This window comes from Anabrus simplex, chromosome 14 (assembly GCF_040414725.1).
Source record: "Anabrus simplex isolate iqAnaSimp1 chromosome 14, ASM4041472v1, whole genome shotgun sequence".
Classification (NCBI taxonomy): domain Eukaryota; kingdom Metazoa; phylum Arthropoda; class Insecta; order Orthoptera; family Tettigoniidae; genus Anabrus; species Anabrus simplex.
In genome coordinates this window covers 45,056,464-45,070,038 of record NC_090278.1, presented here as the reverse complement: position 1 = coordinate 45,070,038, position 13,575 = coordinate 45,056,464, and positions in this window count along the sequence as shown.

Below are 13,575 nucleotides of genomic sequence, written 5' to 3'. Positions count from 1 at the left end.
AACCTTTCTAGCAACTTTCAACATAAATTCACTTACACAAACTGGCAAACTGAAAACCCTCACCAAAGCTCTTCACGAAAATCAGATATCCATAATGGCACTACAGGAAACAAGGTACCCAGATGAAGAGATTTTTGAATCCGAAGGCTACCGATTTTTCAAGAGCAAAGCTGTGATGCTTGGAACCGCGTTTGCTGTTAGAACCAAGATCCTTAAATCGGTTGCAAATTTCGAACCTGTGAATGACAGATTGCCTATACTCACAATTAAATGCGCGAACAAAACCTACGCCCTAGCTAACGCACATGCTCCTACAAACGATAAGAACAAGTCTGATGCAGACGAAGTTGTTAATTTCTGGGACCTACTGGATGAAAAATTAAACAAAATCCCCAAACACCATGTCAGGCTTCTTTTGGGTGACTTCAATGCCCAACTAGGTCGTGAACAGAAGTACAAGAAAGTTATAGGAAATTACCCTGCTCACAAAAGGACCAATCCCAACGGCAAAAGACTGGTGTCCATTTGCGAAAATCACAACCTGCAGGTCATGTCGACCCACTTTCGCCATCTACCGAGAAAGCAAATGACTTGGCGTTCTCCCGTCCAAGCTCTCGGAGAGTTCCAAATTGATCATGTTGCAATCTCCAGGAGAAACAGCCCTGAGATTATGAATATCAAGGCAAAGAAAGGCATCAATGTGGCCTCAGATCATTATATGTCTCTTATCAAATTCAAAACAATTCCCGCAAACATAAGGAAGGCAACCAAACAGATCACACGCTTCGACAATGATAAACTTCGGCAAAGGGTCGAGGAGTTCCAGGAGAAGGCTAGACCAAATGACTGTGACTTTAACAACGCCAAAAGTCTCCTTGTTAAGGCCGCCAAAGACGTTGCAGAAATCAAGAGAAGCAAAAAGCATACCTGGTGGAATAGTACCTGCGAATCAGTCCTCCAAGAAAGACTCAATGCGTGGAAACAGTACTACTCTATGAAATCAGAAAATGATTGGGAAACCTACAAAACCCAACGTGCCGAAGCGACTAGGGTGTTCAGAACTGAGAAACGTAAATACGAAAAATCACTCATTGAAAAGATAGAACAAAACTTCAGGAAGAATGAAAGCAGAGAGTATTACAGAGCCTTCAATCGCAAACTCACTGGCTATAAACCACCATCTCTATGCTTTGAGCGAAAAGACGGCACACTGGCGACGTCAAATGAAGAAAATTGCAGCATTCTGGCAGATTACTTTAAGAATTTACTTAATTGCTCTAAACCGCAAAGCGCCATTGAGACCAAAGAACCCTTACTCAGGTACCCAGAATACAGACCACCCGACAGAGATGAAATCAAACGCCACATTGCCCGTCTCAAAAATAATAAAGCGCCGGGGGAAGACTCAGTAGTAGCAGAACTATGGAAATATGCCCCAGAGGAATCACTTGATATCTTGCAAAAGGAAATAGAAGAAATTTGTAACAAGCAGACCCTACGCGAAGATTGGAAAATAGCTTTGATCCATCCATTACACAAAAAAGGCAGCATGAAGAACATCAACAACTACAGAGGAATATCTTTGCTACCCGTGACTTACAAAATTCTATCACTTGCAATCCTGGAGCGTTTGGAAGCACAAGTCGAACATCAAATAGGTGAATACCAAGGAGGGTTCAGAAAAGGTCGCTCAACAGCTGAACAGATCCAAAATCTCAAAACGATCATCAGATATTGTACACTAAGGTCCAAGCAGTATGTGTCTGTCTTTGTGGACTTTAAGAAAGCGTATGACTCCATTGACCGGGAAGTCCTGCTAAACATCTTAAATGAATTTGGAGTTGATTTGAAACTGCTGGCATTAATTAGAGCCACCCTGACCGTTACAAAATCCAAGGTGAAGTTCCACGGATATCTCTCGCATTCTTTTGATATCAAAACAGAAGTCCGACAAGGTGATGGGCTATCCCCGATACTCTTCAACTGTGTTCTTGAAAAGATCATCAGAACCTGGCGGGTGAGATTACAGGAAACGAACTACAGTCCATTGAGAATAGGAACCAAATCCAAGGGGATCGCAACAGACTGCTTAGCATTTGCCGATGACATTGCTGTTCTCTCAAACGACATAGACACCACTAGAGCGCAAGTTGAAATTTTAAAGGAAATTGTCGAACAAACTGGTTTGCAGATATCGTTTGAGAAAACAGAAGTGATGACTAACATCAAAGAGGCTCCACCAAAACTCCATACAAAATACGGGGACATCACCGAGTAGACAAATTCAAATACCTGGGTGAGATCATCATGAAAAATGGACTGGACAAAGAAGCACTTCAGGAGCGAGTATGCAAACTGGAAATAGCCTACCAAACATCCCGCACAATCTACAACAAAAAAATGCCTTTCCCAAAACACTAAGATACGTCACTATGAAACAGTTCTGAAGCCAGTAGTTCTATATGCAGCTGCAACCCTGTCTCTAAATGCCAACAAATGACTCCTTGAAGAACTGGAGAAAAAGGAACGCAAAATTGTGAGAGGAATCTTGGGATCAAAGTACAGAAATGGAATCCATCAAAAGAGATCCAACAAGGAAGTCTACAGCAAAATAGAGAAAATTACCGACACAATCAGAAAAAGATGGGCACGATTTTACGGTCATCTGAAAAGAATGGACGGAAGAAAGTTAACTAAAGAAATCTTTCACTTTTTTGATTCAAACCCCAAAACCACAATTCCCTGGTTTTGAAATACCAAAGAAGACCTGCAAATGCTACATATCTCAGCTGAAGACACCCTTAACAGAGATCTCTTCTGCAAGAAAATACTGAAGAACGGGCTAAACCGAGACGAGCAACCGAAGAGAAGACACGGTGCCCCTTGGACAGAGGAGCGTAAGCAAGCTCAATCACAAAGAATGAGGGAAACTTGGTCTCTAAAGAAGGCCAAGTTCAGTGTCAAATGCAACAAGACTTAATGTGGTCCTTGATGGCCCCAGCGAATTATATAATAATAAAAATAATAATAATAATAATAATAATAATAATAATAATAATAATAATAATAATTAAAAGAGCACAGATAGATATGACAAGTGAAGGATCAGTGGCGTATACTGAGGGCTACCAAGGCTATCAGTGAAGCCCAAATCTCAATTGTGGATGATGGAAAGCTAAAGCTCATTTTAATGTAAGCTTTTGACACATACCTCCATTTACAAAACTTGAAAGCAATGAGAAAAAACGTCACATGTATTTCTGAGACCAAAGCATCGGAGGCTGATATTGCAGCCCAGACTCTCGTCCCTCTCCCCTCAACTCGCCCCACGCGGCTTGCTGGGAGCGGGCACTGGGATGATATGTGTGCAAGACTTCGGACCATCACATCGCCACTGCTAAGTGTCAACCATGCGTTACTTCCTCACCTCATACTTCTCACTTAATTACATAGTGCTGACACTTCACTCCCGTTTACTTGTACATCCATGTAGGAAAACACTGCAGAGCTGCTCTTATAGGAGCAATATAGTGCAGGTCTATATGCCTACTAGTTCAGCGGATGATGAAGAAATCGAAACAATATACACTGACTGACAGAGCAAATGCAACACCAAGAAGGAGTGGTCAGAACTTTATGCCAATTGCAAGGTAGACTGACGTCACTGAGGTATGCTCATGATGTGAAATGCGCCGCTGTGCTGCGCACGTAGCGAACGATAAATGGGACACGGCGTTGGCGAATGGACCACTTCGTACCGTGATTTCTCAGCCGACAGTCATTGTAGAACGTGTTGTCGTGTGCCACAGGACACGTGTATAGCTAAGAATGACAGGCCGCCGTCAACGGAGGCATTTCCAGCAGACAGACGACTTTACGAGGGGTATGGTGATCGGGCTGAGAAGGGCAGGTTGGTCGCTTCGTCAAATCGCAGCCGATACCCAAAGGGATGTGTCCACGGTGCAGCGCCTGTGGCGAAGATGGTTGGCGCAGGGACATGTGGCACGTGCGAGGGGTCCAGGCGCAGCCCGAGTGACGTCAGCACGCGAGGATCGGCGCATCCGCCGCCAAGCGGTGGCAGCCCCGCACGCCACGTCAACCGCCATTCTTCAGCATGTGAAAGACACCCTGGCTGTTCCAATATCGACCAGAACAATTTCCCGTCGATTGGTTGAAGGAGGTCTGCACTCCCGGCGTCCGCTCAGAAGACTACCATTGACTCCACAGCATAGACGTGCACGCCTGGCATGGTGCCGGGCTAGAGCGACTTGGATGAGGGAATGGCGGAACGTCGTGTTCTCCGATGAGTCACGCTTCTCTTCTGTCAGTGATAGTCACCGCAGACGCGTGTGGCGTCGGCGTGGAGAAAGGTCAAATCCGGCCGTAACTGTGGAGCGCTCTACCGCTAGACAACGCGGCATCATGGTTTGGGGCGCTATTGCGTATGATTCCACGTCACCTCTAGTGCGTATTCAAGGCACGTTAAATGCCCACCGCTACGTGCAGCATGTGCTGCGGCCGGTGGCACTACCGTACCTTCAGGGGCTGCCCAATGCTCTGTTTCAGCAGGATAATGCCCGCCCACACACTGCTCGCATCTCCCAACAGGCTCTACGAGGTGTACAGATGCTTCCGTGGCCAGCGTACTCTCCGGATCTCTCACCAATCGAACACGTGTGGGATCTCATTGGACGCCGTTTGCAAACTCTGCCCCAGCCTCGTACGGACGACCAACTGTGGCAAATGGTTGACAGAGAATGGAGAACCATCCCTCAGGACACCATCCGCACTCTTATTGACTCTGTACCTCGACGTGTTTCTGCGTGCATCGCCGCTCGCGGTGGTCCTACATCCTACTGAGTCGATGCCGTGCGCATTGTGTAACCTGCATATCGGTTTGAAATAAACATCAATTATTCATCCGTGCCGTCTCTGTATTTTCCCCAACTTTCATCACTTTCGAACCACTCCTCCTTGGTGTTGCATTTGCTCTGTCAGTCAGTGTATGAGGAGATAGAAGATTTAATACAATATGTAAAAGGTGACAAGAATCTAATTGTGATGGGAGACTGGAATGCAGTGGTAGGCCAAGGAAGAGAAGGTAGTACAGTAGGAAAATTTAGATTGGGAGAGAGGAAGGAAAGAGGAAGTCGGCTGGTTGAATTCTGCACTGATCATAATTTAGTCCTTGCCAATACTTGGTTCAAACACCACAAACGACGGCTGTATACGTGGACGAGACCTGGAGACACTGGAAGGTATCAAATAGAATTCATTATTATTAGGCAGAGATTCAGAAACCAGGTGTTGGATTGCAAAACTTTCCCAGGAGCAGACGTGGACTCTGACCACAACTTGTTGGTTATTAAATGCCATCTCAAATTGAAGAAATTGAAGAAAATAAAAGAATGCAAAAAGATGGGATCTAGACAAGTTGAAAGAAGAGTGTGAGAGATTGTTGCAAGAAAAATGTTGCACAAGGACTGAATGAAAAGGCTGAAGGAAACACAATAGAGGAAGAGTGGATAGTCATGAAAAATGAAGTCAGTAGCGCTGGTGAAGAAATGTTAGGAAGGAAGATAAGATCAACTAAGAATCAGTTGATAACTCAGGATATACTAGGCCTGATTGATGAACGACGAAAATACAAGAATGCTAGAAATGAAGAGGGCAGAAAAGAATACAGGCGATTAAAGAATCAAGTGGATAGAAAGTGCAAGGTAGCTAAGGAAGAATGGCTGAAGGAGAAGTGCAAGGATGTCGAAGGTTGTATGGTCCTAGGAAAGGTAGATGCTGCATACAGGAAAATCAAGGAAACCATTGGAGAAAGGAAATCTAAGTGTATGAATATTAAGAGCTCAGATGGAAAGCTACTTCTAGGGAAAGAAGACAAAGCAGAAAGATGGCAGGAACATATCCAACAGTTGTATCAAGGTAAAGATGTAGATAATTTGGTTCTGGAACATGAAGAGGCTGTTGATGCTGATGAAATGGGAGACCCAATTTTGAGGTCAGAGTTTGACAGAGCTGTGAGTTACCTCAATAGGAACAAGGCACCTGGAATTGATGACATTCCCTCTGAATTACTGACTGCCTTAGGAGAAACCAGCATGGCAAGGTTATTTCATATAGTGTGCAAGATGTATGAGACAGGAGAAGTCCCATCCGATTTTCGGAAGAACGTTGTTATACCTATTGCCAAGAAAGCCGGTGCTGACGGGTGTGAAAACTACCGCACCATTAGTTTAGTATCTCATGTCTGCAAAATTTTTGACACGTATTATTTACAGAAGAATGGAAAAACAAGTTGAGGCTGAGTTGGGAGAAGATCAATTTGGCTTCAGAAGAAATGTAGGAACACGTGAAGCAATCCTGACTTTACGTCTGATCTTAGAGGATCAAATCAAGAAGGACAAGCCCACGTACATTGCATTCGTAGATCTAGAAAAGGCATTCGATAATGTTGATTGGACCAAGCTATTAATGATTCTGAAGATGATAGGGATCAGATACCAAAAACGGAGAATTATCTATAATCTGTATAAAAATCAGTCTGCAGTGGTAAGAATCGAGGGCTTTGAAAAAGAAGCAGCAATCCAGATAGGAGTGAGGCAATGTTGCAGTTTGTCCCCTCTCCTTTTCAATGTTTACATAGAACAGGCAGTGAAGGAAATCAAAGAGACATTTGGAAAGGGAATCACAGTCCAAGGAGAGGAAATCAAAACCTTGAGATTTGCCGATGATATTGTTATTATATCTGAGACCGCAGAAGATCTCGAGAAGTTGCTGAATGGTATGGATGTAGTCTTGGGTAAGGAGTACAAGATGAAAACAAATAAGTCCAAAACAAAAGTAATGGAGTGCAGTCGAACGAAGGCGGGTGATGTAGGAAATATTAGATTAGGAAATGAAGTCTTAAAGGAAGTAGATGAATATTGTTACTTGGGTAGTAAAATAACTAACAATGGCAAAAGTAAGGAGGACATAAAATGCAGATTAGCACAAGCAAGGAAGAGCTTTCTTAAAAAAAGAAATTTGCTCACTTCAGATATTGATATCGGAATTAGAAAGATGTTTTTGAAGACTTTTGTGTGGAGCGCGGCATTGTATGGAAGTGAAATATGAACGATAACTAGCTCAGAAAGGAAGACAATAGAAGCTTTTGAAATGTGGTGTGACGGAATAATGCTGAAGGTGAGATGGATAGATCGAATCACGAATGAAGAGATACTGAATCGAATTGGTGAGAGGAGATCAATTTGGCTAAATTTGATGAGAAAAAGAGATATAATGATAGGACACATTTTATGACACTCAGGACTTGTTCAGTTGGTTTTTGAAGGAAGTGTAGGTGGTAAGAATGGTAGGGGTAGACCAAGGTATGAATATGACAAGCAGATTAGAGCAGATGTTGGATGCAATAGTTATGTAGAAATGAAAATATTAGCACAGGATAGGGTGGCATGGAGACTGCATTAAACCAGTCTATGGACTGATGGCTCGATCTGTTAAAATGAAATGAAATCTTTCAGGTATAGTGTTCTCTTCTGCTGGTTGGATTCGAAGCCATGATCATGGGTCGGACACCACCACTGATCTCCCAAAGAAGCTAATTAACCAGTGAATGATGGTTACGACAACTGTAAAATTCATTTTTATTCAATAATAATAATAATAATGTTGCATGGCATCTGTATCGGCTGGGTGGTGTCCTAAAGGGGATGAAATTAATGGTGAAGACGTCATAAACACCCAGTTCCTAAGCCAGGGGAATTAACAGTATGAGGGGATTGATTCTGAAAATTGAACCGGGCTCATTGGACCAAACGCAAGACACAAAGCCGGACTTTAATTTGCTAAACCTCAAGCTAACCATCTCCACTGATGAGGGGTTGAGCATAGGCAGTAGCAGAGGCCAGGGCAGTAGCTTGTGAAGCAGCCTTGACAACACAGCAGGCTTCTCTATTCTCTATTGCCTGTAGCTCAAAATCCTGAAGGCTTGACGTTCACTAAACCAACCTATGTAAAGGGGTAACCTAAGTCTAGTGGTACCTAGCCCACATCTTGATCCCAGCATACGCCACTGTGATGGATGAATATATAGAGAAGGAAACATTTAAAACTTAATAAAGATACACATTATAGGATAGGGGCATTAGATCTACAATAGACTATATCAACCAAAACTGACTTTGGATTCAGAGAATCTGTTAGGAACATAGGTACAGGTGTTCCGAGGATTTTTCGATGATATAGTCCATTTTTGATTTGCAATGAAATATTATTAGGGCTGGGATAGAGAAAGTGAAGTCCTATTTATGGGTACAAAAAGAGACATCTTTGTAGAATAATGAATATTTCTGGCTATTTGACGTAAAAGGGAAGGCGAATCAAAAATGGTCCAAACTAGAAGTGAAGTAGAAAGAAAAATGTATGCTAATGAAAGTATCCTAATAGAGGGAAATAAGCGTTCGAAAGGTAAATAGGGTACCGGTAGACCTACCTTTGGAATGGCTGAAACAGTAAATGCACATAGGCCTATATAAGGAGGTACATCTGCCAAGCTATTGATATGAATTTTAGAAAGGAGTGTGTAATCAAAGCTGAAAACTAAACTGTATCAAAACTAACGAGATAGAAAGAAGTTGCTAGCGTGTCCGCTACAGTGCTCTGGGTGTTGATATATTAGTGCCATATTTTAAGGGACTTGAGTCTCCAGTACCCAACAGAGTCATCTGCTTATGGTGTGGTGATTTTCTTAGATTATTAGAGTAGAAGAAATTACCCGCATACATTATGCCGGCTACATGTACAACATACAACTGCCCAAATAGCAGAAACTGTTCAAAGGATATATCATATACTAGCAAATGTACCCATGCTTCGCTACGGTATTCTACATTGTATACGGATATCGAAGTAAATTACTGTACATGAAGTGAATAAAAAATTTTAAACTGCATGTCTCTTGATGTTATCCGAGAAACGGCATAGGAAGGTACGCAGACATTGTTTCCAATGTACAGTGCAAGTTGAGGAGTTGTGATGACAATGACAGGTCCACTTCTCTACCGCAATTCACTATACGTAACATCAGTCACATTTTGTTAGGTAATTTTTTTTATAAATGGTGGCACCCTTGCAAGGGGGCATCTATTCCTAACGATAAAGAGAATCAGCTAAAAGAGTTTTGAAAAATGCACGCTCCCTTGCTGTCTGCTAGTCAAATCGAAAAGGGAATTATACATTACAATTGTACGCAGGCGTTGGAGCAGGTCCCCATTCCTACTGCCAGTTAAAGTCGATGTGGGGAGTACTGATTACAACAGCAGACGCCCTCCAGCTGACATTCACTATTGATTTGTAACGTATTAATTACAATGTCAGACACACCCCCTTCTAGATTGCTACAAATCGACTTCAATGAATAATCGTAGATCGACATACGGAAGTGTATGCATGTTCACCTACATTTGCAGAATATCTGCTGCTAAACGGTGCATGATATCGAAAAGTTGATTGTACGGTGAGACACCTCTGGCCTCATATTTCCTCGTATCTCATCTATTTAAAGGTATGATTGAGCAGAAACGTTGAATAGGGTGAAATTTGTGTAAGATTTTCACACAGTGAATTACTTTTCATACAGCTTCAAACAGAATTTGGCTCACATATGGTTACTGGGTGGGCCAATATTTGTGTAGAAGTTGATGATCCCATCTTTCCTATAAGTGAATCAAACCATCAATTACACGTGTACAAAGTGGAAAATTTAGGTAAATCCAGAAATACAGCCAAATTTAACGCACAAAATAGCTATAATTTTGCCAAATTTCAATTTTCTAACTTGTCTGGGAGATTGTGCCGCCATTTTCATATGGAAGAGGGGGTTAAAAATGAGGATTTTCAGGAAACTTTTAAGCCCATGAAACCTACAAGTTATCGTTCTGGATAAATATCACCATTGTGTTCTTAAGCAGATTTGAAACTCCCAGCGTGTCCCCCTCAGAGAATTATGAGAATTTTAGATTTTTCTAGGCAACCCGAAGTCATCAGCTTGTCTGGCACCAAGTTTTAAGTTTCTAAGATGCCTAGAATGGTCTCATTAAATCACGTCTGTTTTCATTTTGATGCCTTAATTTTTTATATATATATGTAGTACAGTATACATAGATCGCTCCAAACTGACTTGCATTCATTAATACAGATTATATTTCACCCGCTTTCCTAGTGGTTCTAGGAGCGTCTTACTCGCAAAGTATGTTTTCCAGGTAGTAAGTCATACTTGAAAGTCACACTGGAACATACACACGTCCACTATCTCAGTCATTTTTGACAATTTATTTTCTAACCTTCTCACCCCCTATGCCGAAGGGGGCTGAAGTTGGACTTTAAAAATCCGGAATGTTACTATTCATCTCAACGACCCGGAAAACCATGGACTCGGCAGTATATTCGATTATTTTTATATCTCACTCACCCTCCCGCACCCTAAATGGGGCTAAACATTGATTTTTAAGAAATCAGGTGTGTTAGTATTCATCTCAGTGACACTATTTTCGATTATTTTTAAGTTCAATCCCCTCGCCCCCACCACAAAGGGGGATGAACTTGCACTTATAAAATATCTGGAGTCTCACTATTCATCTCGGCGACCCCGACAAATATGGAGTCGACACTATTTTTGATTATTTTTATATACCACTCTCCCATTGTCCCCCCATCACGAAGGGGACTGAACTTGAAAAAATTCCGGAGTATCATTATTCATCTCAGCGACCCCGAAAAGTATGGGTTCGACACTACTTTCGATTATTTTTATATCTCAGCCCCTAAGAATTCCGGGGGTGTCCTACACCCACGTGGTTTGTCTCTTGATACTAAAAATTCAAAGCGTACAATTATCCCCGGCGACCCCGAATACTATGTCTTCGACACTATTTCCCCAAAGGGGGATGAACTTGGACTTATAATATATCCCGATTCTCACTATTCATCTCAGCGACCCGACAACTATGGATTCGTTACTATTTTTGATTATTTGTATATATATCATTCTCCCATCGCCCCCACCACGAAGGGGGCTGATCTTGGACTTTAAAAATTTCCGGAGTGCCGCTATTCGTCTCATCGACCCCAGGAAGTATGCATTCGACACTACTTTCAATAATTTTTACAGTATATCCCCTAGACCCCCGCCCTTAAGCATTCCTGGGGTGTTATACCCCCAAGTGGTTTGTCTCCTCATACTAAAAATCCGAAATGTACAATTCACCTCGGCGATTCCTAAAACTATGTATTCAATACTATATTTGATTAACTTTATATATCACTCCCCCTCGCCCTCCACCCGAAAGGGGGATGAACTTGGACTTATAAAATATCAGGTTTCTGAATATTCAACTCAGCGACGCTGACAACTAAGGATTCAAAATTATTTTAGATTATTTTAATGTATCATTCTCCCATCAACCCCCTACCAAGAAGGGGGCTGATCTGAGACTTTAAAAAATTCCAGAGTGTCCCTATTCATCTCAGCGACCCCGAAAACTATGGATTCAACACTATTTTCTATTATTTTTATATAGTACCCCCCATCGCCCCCACACCGAGGGGGCTGAACTTGGACGTTAAAAAATTTCGGAGTGTCACTATTCATTTCAGCGAGCCCGAAAAGTATGGATTCAACACTACATTCGATGATTTTTATATCTCAGCCTCCTCGCCCCGCCTGACCCTAAGGGTTCCTGGGGTGTATTACCCCCACATGGTTTGTCTCCTGATACTAAAAATCTGTTGTGTCACTATTCATCACAGCGTCCCAGAAAACTATGGATTCAAAACTATTTTCTATTATTTTTATATATTACCCCCATCGCGCCCACCCCGAAGGGGGCTGAACTCGGAAATCAAAAAATTCCAGAGTGTCACTATTTATTTCAGCGAGCCCAAAAAGTATGAATTTGACACTACGTTCGATTATTTTAATATCTCACCCCCTCGCCTCCCTGCCCCTAACGGTTCCTGGGCTGCCTTACCCCCTCGTGGTTTGTCTCGTGATACTAAAAATCCGGAGTGTACAATTCACCTCAGCGACCCCGAAAACTATGTATTCGACACTATTTTCGTTTAATTTTATATATCACTCTACACTTGCCCCCACCCCAAAGGGGGCTGAACATGGACTTTAAAAAAATCCGGAGTGTCACTATTCATCTCAGCGACCCCGAAAAGTATGGATTTGACACTATTTTCGTTAATTTGTATATCTGCCTCCCTTGCCCCCATCCATAAGGGTTCCTGGGTTGTCTTACCTCCACGTGGTTTGTCTCCTGATACTAAAAATTCAGAGTGTACAATTCAACCTCGGCGACCCCGAAAACTATGTATTCGACACTATTTTCATTTCATTTTATATATCACTCCCCCTTACCCCCACCCCAGAGAGGGCTGAACTTTGACTTTTAAAAAATCGGGAACGTCACTATTTATCTCAGTGACCCCGAAAAGTATGGATTCGATACCATTTTCAATTTTTTTATACCTTTCCACCCCTGACCCCCACTCCTAAGGGAGCTACGGATGGCTTACCCCCACAGTGCTCGTCTCCGGATAGTAAATCATAAGTGTACCAAGTTTGGTTGTAACTGCTCGAGTGGTTTAGGAGGAGATGTGTCACTTTCACACATACATCCATTTTTATATATAGTAAGATTTCAGGTACCATACCGTAAATATGAACTTTTGTTGGCTGTATTTGTACAGCATGTGTACAGTCGGCCTGTTTTTCTTTTCTTGTAGGTTTCCCTTGAAAAATAAGGAACTGACGAAAAAATGGATAATAAATCATGATTAATGGAATCCTACAGAAGAGAATTTCCTCTGTTCACAACGTTTTGAAAAAAAAAAGTACCTACAACGTATTCAACAATGAGAGGGGACGCTTGCTGTCCAGAGCCATACCTACAATTTTTGAGTTTCCAAGCCACCTTATGAAAAGAAAAGAAACACGGCATACTAGACATCTATCAACTGTACAAAGCAATACGAGAGCCTCCACTCATACACCATCACTGCCTCAATCTTCGTCCATGAATATGGAATTGAGTTATTGAGGTAACGGTGATATTTAACCTTGTCCTATCTATTATTATTATTATTATTATTGCTTGTTGTTTAAAGGGGCCTAACATCAAGGTCAATGGCCCATTATTATTATTATTATTATTATTATTATTATTATTATGGGGATACCCGTGGAATGCAGAGGTGAAAGAGTGTGCGGGCTGGAATGCGTCTAATTACAAGGCCGAGATATGAATTAAAATTGCATTAAAGGTTATATTTTCGAAAATAGCAAAACTTAACAATTTGCACATAAAATTTCAAACTTTAACAAATAACAAGTCAAATCATGTACAAGACCAGAAAAGCCAATATTTAGAGACAATTTAACAATCTGGGCCCAAGCCCTAATTTTTACAATTTCTGAGCTCTCAGCTCAACTTTACCAGGGTACATTCTTGTCCAAAGGGCAGAAAAGCCCTTTATTCAAGGAGCCTTTGCTCCAAAAAA